The sequence below is a fragment of the Peromyscus leucopus genome, chromosome 9, assembly GCF_004664715.2.
Source record: "Peromyscus leucopus breed LL Stock chromosome 9, UCI_PerLeu_2.1, whole genome shotgun sequence".
Taxonomy (NCBI): Eukaryota; Metazoa; Chordata; class Mammalia; order Rodentia; family Cricetidae; genus Peromyscus; species Peromyscus leucopus.
This window is the reverse complement of record NC_051070.1, coordinates 9574293-9581961: the sequence shown is the minus strand read 5'-3', so window position 1 is coordinate 9581961 and position 7669 is coordinate 9574293. Positions and strand designations below refer to the sequence as shown.

Genomic DNA, 7669 nt, shown 5'->3' with positions numbered 1-7669 from the left:
CCAGAGCTAGCTGCATGTGGCTGAGCCCTCCACTGGAGTGGCACTAGACCCATACTGGGGCCTCGGAAGATCTGCACTCCCTACTTGGAGCTACTCGGTTCCTTCTTTCTGCACCGGTGCCGAGACAGTGCACAGCACCAGAACCTGCTGCTGCCAGTACCTTTCTCAGCTCATCCATCTTGCCAGCCCTATTTTTAAGTTTTTCCTTGTACTGAAGTGCTGGAGATTGAACCCAGGGCCTCATGAATGCTAGGCAGGTGCTCTACCACTGAGCCACTTGCCCAGCTCAGTCGGTAGAGCAAGAGAATCCTAATCGTGGGTTCATGCCCCACCTTGGGTGCCAGGTATAACGAGAAATTTACAGGAGTCTGCTTAAAGGGTAAAAGGAATTTATTAGGAAAGAAAACTCACTGAACAGAAGAGGAGAATCTTCGAAGGGTCCTGAAAGGTTGAGGTACTGACCCACGCTGTCCTGCTGCCTGAGTCAGTCTGCACCATCCTTGCCCACAAGGGAGAGAAGAGAGAGCACTCTATATGCCTCTCTCTCCAGTCTTAAGGGAAGCCCCGAGGCCACGCCCCAGGGGCTGATACTTCAAAGTTTCAGGGAGAACAGTTACCTGCTACATCTCTAGGGGCTGTACTTCAAGGTCCATAGGTAGAACAGATATCAACTGCAAGGTAAGGATGGGAAATATTACAACACAGGACATGTGTAACACTTAACCATCTACTTGTTTTAAATATGATATAAAGATTAAAGAAAATAGTTTGTGTAATGTTGTGGGAATTCATTCCATTCAACCAATGGCTTTTCAGGTATCTGACTCTCTAGGCGTGGTCTTGTCTACATACACGATCACTTAAGAGGAGGGGGGCGGTCATGCTCTCTCTTGGGATGAGGAAACTAGGTCAGGTAGTGGAAAGTGGCTTGCAGTTGGTCCCCATTGGCCTTGAGAAGAATGGAAGCTGGATCAGCAGCAGATCCACATCACATCTACCTTGCTTTGTATTAGTGAGTCCATTTTCCCATCACACCTCTTAATAAGTATATATGTACTTATATAAACCTCTATGGGCTCTCATATCAGTGTAACCCTTTGTCACAAGTGTAAAACTGCCCAACTCATAAATGATGATTTTCTTCCTTTCTTCTAAATGGGACTCAGCGATTTAATGAATTTCTTCAGGATTGCACAGCTACTAAGGGAAGGTCTCAGAGTTCGATTCCCAGTCTTTTTTTTTTTTTTTTTTTACTTCTGTCAATTGCTGCTCTTCATCTTCCTGTGGTCTCCTGAAACAGCTCACAAACATTGCAGATTTGCTGATTCACTGATGAACACAAAACCAGAGAAAAGAAAATGTCTGCTTGCTCCCAAAATCATATCCATCAATTGTTTATAATGTTTATTGCTTGATAATTCCATACATAGATATAATGTACTTTGATCAAATGTACCTCCCCCCCCCCCCGCGCTTTTCCTTCTGAACTTTATGTGCCTACTCTCTCTCTCTCTAACCAAGTCCACTCAACACTGCTAATATGTGCATATAAGATCATCCATTAGAATATGGGTAGCCTATTAGGGGCTGCATCTAAAGAAAACTGTCTGTCTCTCCCCCAGCCACCATCAATTGTCAGTAGCTCCTCAGATAGAGATGGGATATCATGTGTCCTCCCCCATCCATACTGGAACTCGGGCTGGCTTGATCTTGTTCATGTCTTATGCAAACTGTCACAGACACTATGAGTTCATATGGCCAGTGATCCTGTCACATTTGGAAAAAGTGTTTTATAGTAAACATCTACTACCTCTGGATCTTATGGTGTTTCTGCCTCATTTTCCATGATGATTCTTGAGCCTTAAGGAATGGGAGATGTGATATATGTGTCCCATTTAGGACTGAATACTCTAGTTCCTTACTTTCTGAATTTTGACCAGGTAGGGAGACTCTGTTTTGATCACCATCTATTGCAAATATAGGTTTCTCTGATAAGGGTTGAGAGCTGTATAAATTTATAAACATAAAGATAAGTGTTTAGAGATCAATGTGCTACTGTGTCCAATTAGCAGACTAATAGCAATAAGTTCTCCCAGAGGACCTATGATCTACCTGGTCGGTCATGGGCTCAGGGCTCATTAACAATATGCGGCATTAGTTCTGGACCTTAAATTTAAGAAGTTGGTTACTCCCAAAACATTTGTTCCACGATGGTTCCAATGAGCATGTCTTGTCAGGTCAGTGGTTATTGTAGCTTGCCAGATTCATAGCTGGGTATTATTGTTGACTTCCTTTCTCCCTTACCGAAGTGCATAGCATCTTATGGTAGTGTAAAAGCTATCCAATAGGAATATTGCTTCTTGGTGAGGACCAGCTTGATTTTTTTCCATGGCCTATGATTCACATATATGCTATCTTGAGCAATAGGATCTATGTTGTGGGATAATCTTTTTGTATACTGTGAAGATGTGTCATTCTGATTTGTTTAATAAAAAGCTGAATGGGCAATAAGCTAGGAAGGATTTCCAGGCACACAAGACATTGGGAAGAAGAAGGGGGAAATCACCAGCCAGACGGAGAGGGAGCAGCATGGAGTAAAGGTAATAAAGCTATGAGACAGAAAGTAGACTGATAAAAATGAATTAATTTAGTTGTAAGAGCTAGTTAGTAATAAGCCTAAGCTATTGGCTGAGCTTTATAACCAATAATAAGTCTCTGTATCATTATTGAGAAGCTGGCAGTTTCAACAAAAAGGTCCGACTACAACTCTATACTACTATTGGGCATATACTCAAAGAAATCTACCCCTTTCTGGATCCATAACTCTTTATGTTTCCTTCTTAAACATAGGGTGACCTTTCTGAGGCATCACTTGTTTAGCACCACAACCTACTCACCCAGTCAACACACAGTTCTGTATCTCTACCATCATTTCTATTAGCATGAACACATGCTGAACCCTTATCATCTTAAGAAGAAAGCCTCCCTGTGTCCATGTCTACTTTTTGGCTTTCATTTCTTTATTATCTCAATGAACAATATGCCGTTTTTCCAGGTGACCTGATGGAAACCCCTAGAATCGTCTTTGTATTGACTCTTCATCCTTTACAGGAACCTCATCAGCATGCTCAGGAAGCCCTAACTCAAATACTAGCCACAACTGACCACTTGTCCTTCCGCATCACCACTGCTCCAGGACAAGGACTTCCTACCTTCAACAGCATCCAAGTCCTTGCCAGGTATTACAAGGTCCTTCACGATCTAAACCAAGTCTCTCCTGCAGCCACACACCAGCCTTACTCATTTTCCTGAAACACACAGGCCAAGCTTTTGCTTCCTTACTTTATGTTACTACTGTCTGAAGGAAAGGGCTGACTTCAGGCAGACAGAGTCCTCCTCCTCTTTGAGCATGTGTCAGTTTCATCTCCTCAAAGCCTACCTGGAACCCTTATCATATTGACCTTCTACATTTCTCTCTCTCTCTCTCTCTCTCTCTCTCTCTCTCTCTCTGTATTAAATAGGTAATTCCTCACAAATCTGTATGTCATTCTTGTGCAGGGGCCCTGTTACTCTTCTCCATATCATTCCAAATTCAGTATATGCGCTGCCAAAGCAAGTACCTGCAGCATATGTCTATATGTATATTTATTACTGTGTTTTGCTACTATCACATATCTTTTACTTATCTATCGCTTGTTTTGTTATATATTTATTTCTTGATTTGTTGTCTTCACCTCCCTATAATGGAGGCTTCTCAGGGAAAGGGCATTTTATTTATCTTGGCCACTGCTCTATTGTTTGTGTTTTTACATAATGAATCCTCAAGCAGCACTGTACCTTTATTTAGGGTTCTTATATAACATTAATATGAGTGTTTTTTAATATACCACGTAGCATTAATGGGCAGTAAATATCCCAGTATACTAGCAAAGCAAACAATATAGTTGTCTCCCTTTCCTCACAGAGTTTCCATTTAACTCCATCCATGGGTATTTACCACATGGACACAGTACATACATGGGGCAGGTCATAAAAGGCCACACAAGAGGGAGAGTACAGGGAGTGTTCTATAACATGGGAATGTGTGCTGGAGCTTCGGAATGCAGATGGCTTGTCTCTGGAAGAAAATACTGCTACAGCATTAGCTGTCAACTCCCTGGATATGATGGTGCCTCCCTGTAATGCTAGCACTCAAAAGGCTGAGGCAGATGACTGCCACGCAGTGGAGGCCAACCTCACGGTGCAGACAGTTCCATAGCAGTCTGGGCTACAGGGGAAGGCTCTGACACACCCTAAGAAACTCAGAGAGAAAATGGAACTGTCTACTAATTCTAGGTCTGAAGGAAAAGGAAAAGCTACTGAGTTGAGATTAGAATATTGTTGGTTTTTTTCCCATTTGTATGCAGGCAGTGGAAAAATTAAAATAAATGGTTACCAATGCCTCAATAGTGGCTGACCAGAAAAGTATATGTATTTATCCTAATCCTTGAAAACTCATTTTTCACTTCAGATTATATATATTCAAATACTTGGGGTTCTTTAAAGGTCAAGAAAATATTTACACATGTACTAACTAGGAAGCTTTTTGAGAATTTGTATCAGATTATGATGTATGGTACCAAATCCATCTAATCCAGTAAACAGTTACTAAGAAAATACCATATACATAAAGGTAAGCAGATCAGAACCTCTGTTGTACATACAAGGATGAAGGATGTGGGATTCTGTGAAGAACACAAAATCTAAAGGCAAACAATTAAAATACGAATAGACGAAAATGTATTTAAGGAATGATTCAAAAGGTTATGAAAGTAAAGTAGGACATGCAGATTATTGGCTGGCTAATTGAGTTTGCCACATAGGCAGCGGGTAAGCAACCTAATTTACTAAGGTCATTGAGAACTTAAAAGAAATTTTCAGGTGCCTGGAAATCACTGGAGATACAAAGCAAAAAGCTGAAAGAGGACAGAATGTTTAAAAAATAAAAGGTGAGTTATGGAAGGGAAAACACAAGCAGCTTTGCCTCTGCTCAGCCGAGACTGAAATTGGAATTTACTAATGAAGAGCAAGAAGAAATTTGTGTTCTTGTTTATATTTGAAGACAAAATGAACAGCAGATTATGAGTCTTTACTCATGACCATCAAAGATAAAGTCACAAGTTCCATGTGCAATCTTGTTGGGGAACCCGGATGACAGTACATTTGTTTTCGTGTGTTCTCCAACAATAGATCTGAACAATAATTCAAAAACAAATTTGACTGATGCACTCTTTACTATGGGCTAGAACATTTTAGAGACAGTTTCTCTATTGTCTTCTCGATCTGTTAGTCATGTGAAAATTAGACGCCTACCCATATTTAGTAAAATGAAACTTTCATCACAAGTGTACCTAATTCCAGGAATTTTTTTTGCGACAAAATGTTCTTCGTTCCCAGCATGTTATATGAAAATTGTAATCAGATCTCAGGCTGATTCCTTATAACATAGTGCCATCTAGAGATTAAAGCTGATGTTGCTGCAAGCTGCATTAACTTGAATCAGTTTCTAAATTATAACATTGCATTTTATTGGGAATATGTTTAATAAGGCATTTTTAAGTGCCCATTACAGTCTATCTTTATGGAATGAATTTAAAATAAATTAATGACTGCATACGTGAATGCAATAATGCTTTGTCTAAGAGTTTCACAATATACTATGACATCGAAAGAAGCTATATTTCAGTATAGGCACAGCAATTTAAGTTTTGTAAGGAGCCATAGTCAAACCTCTACAAAGAATCAAGACAGTTTTCTTCATATATATAACATGTTTGTAAAGTAGCTATGAGTGAGGCCCTGTACTAACCGTGTACATCAGTCCCCTGAGTCCTTTATCACAATGACACACTAGCATGGCAGCTCGAAATAACAGAAATGTCCTCTCACACAGTTCTGAGCACAGAAGTCTAAAGTCATGGCACCCAAAGGCCAAATGCTCTCTAGAGGCTCTAGAGCAGACACTTCCTCCTCACCTCTCACAGTTCCTGGTGACTGGGCAGTCTTCCTCTCCTTCTTCCTGTGACTCAGTGTGACTGCATGGCTCCAATCAGTACTTTTGCCTCTGTGCTCTGGGGGTATTTCCCACTCTGGGTCTTTTCTCTGTGTATCTTGCTAGGACCGTTGTTGGATTTGAGCTCTTCCTGGAGAATCCAAGATGACATCTTCACTTGAAGACCTTGATTACATCTGTGAATTCTCTTTTTGCCAAGTAAGGTAACATTATTTAGTTCCAGGAACTTAGTGTCGACTTGTCTTTAAGATGGTTACCACTCAACACACCACATTCTGGTTCTTTTAAAGGAAAACTAAAGTTTTCAGTTCATTTAACTTTAATCACACAATTGAAAGGAAAGTTTATTGTCGTGGTATTGTGTTCCCCAAAATATTGTGTACCCTAATAAACTTATCTGGGGTCAGAGAACAGAAAAGCCACTAAATACTTAAGATAGGCAGTGGTAGCACATGCCTTTAATCCTAGCATTTCAGAGGCAGAAATCCATCTGTTCAAGGATACAGCCAAGCATGGTGACTCACGCCTTTAATCCCAGGGAGTGATGGTAGAAAGCAGAAAGGTACATAAGGCGTGAGGACCAGAAACTAGAAGCATTTGGCTGGTGAAGCTTTCAGGCTTCTAGCAGCAGTTCAGCTGAGACCTATTCTAATGAGGACTCAGAGGCTTCCAGCCTGAAGAAACAGGATCAGCTCAGGAACTGGCGAGGTGAGGAAGCTGTGGCTTGTTCTGCTTCTCTGATCTTCCAGTGTTCACCCCAATTACTGGCCTCAGGTTTGATTTTATTAATAAGACCTGTTAAGGTTCCTGCTACAGTTTATGGTCATAGATGACTTGGTACAATTGATATTTGGGGCTGGAAAAGTGTGTATTGTGCTGACCACCTAATGTGTTTAGAGAGCATCCTCCCTGGCCTCTCCCCATGGAATGCCATCAACTAAAAATGTCTTATAATAACACTCTAGTTATTGACATTGCAATCAGCTGAGTGAGGCAGTGAGGGCAGAGTTCTAGAGTGGCGTTGGATTGGAAATGACACAACACAGGATGTGAAGGTCCTTGTGCTGCATGTGGAGAAATGTTGATATATCTGCGTATTAAAATGGGCTGGGTAAAGAAGGATAGCATGTAGGAAATGCTGGGGAAGCCAGAAACACCAGCCAGTCAGACCATCTAAGAAACAGTCTTGTGAAGTGATGAGTTCAGGTGTCAAGGTGATGATGATGATGGGAATTTAAAAACGATATTAGTAAGAAAAAAAGATATTGGTTTTTCACTAAGGTATATGGGGAAAGTGGGGTGGGAGGGGTACAAGAGAAAACTCACAGGTAAGAGCAACTGACAGCAGGGTTGTTTCCTTGAGACAGATCAGGAAGTCCACAGAGAAACGAAGGGGATGAGCTGGTGGGAAAGTTATATACGCACATCACGAAGCAGGAAGACCCATACATTTTTAGATCAACTTTGCATTCTTCTTTAAAAAAAAAAAAGATGCTAGGTGAGAAAGAAATTAAAAGAATAAAGTTTAATTTGTAATTAAATTAAGAGTGGCTAGCTAGAAACTATTCCCATAGAAGTTCATAAAATCTTCAGGGTCACTGGAAAAGGTCATTTTGA

General features: G+C 40.7%; 1 non-coding gene across 1 annotated transcript; it reads right to left on the bottom strand.

Moving 5' to 3' along the window:
- Nucleotides 1-3513: 3513 nt before the first annotated feature.
- LOC114694141 lies at nt 3514-3620 on the bottom strand. Its single transcript, XR_003734670.1, has one exon. It is a non-coding gene; the product is annotated as a U6 spliceosomal RNA (small nuclear RNA).
- Between the last annotated feature and the right edge of the window lie 4049 nt (nt 3621-7669).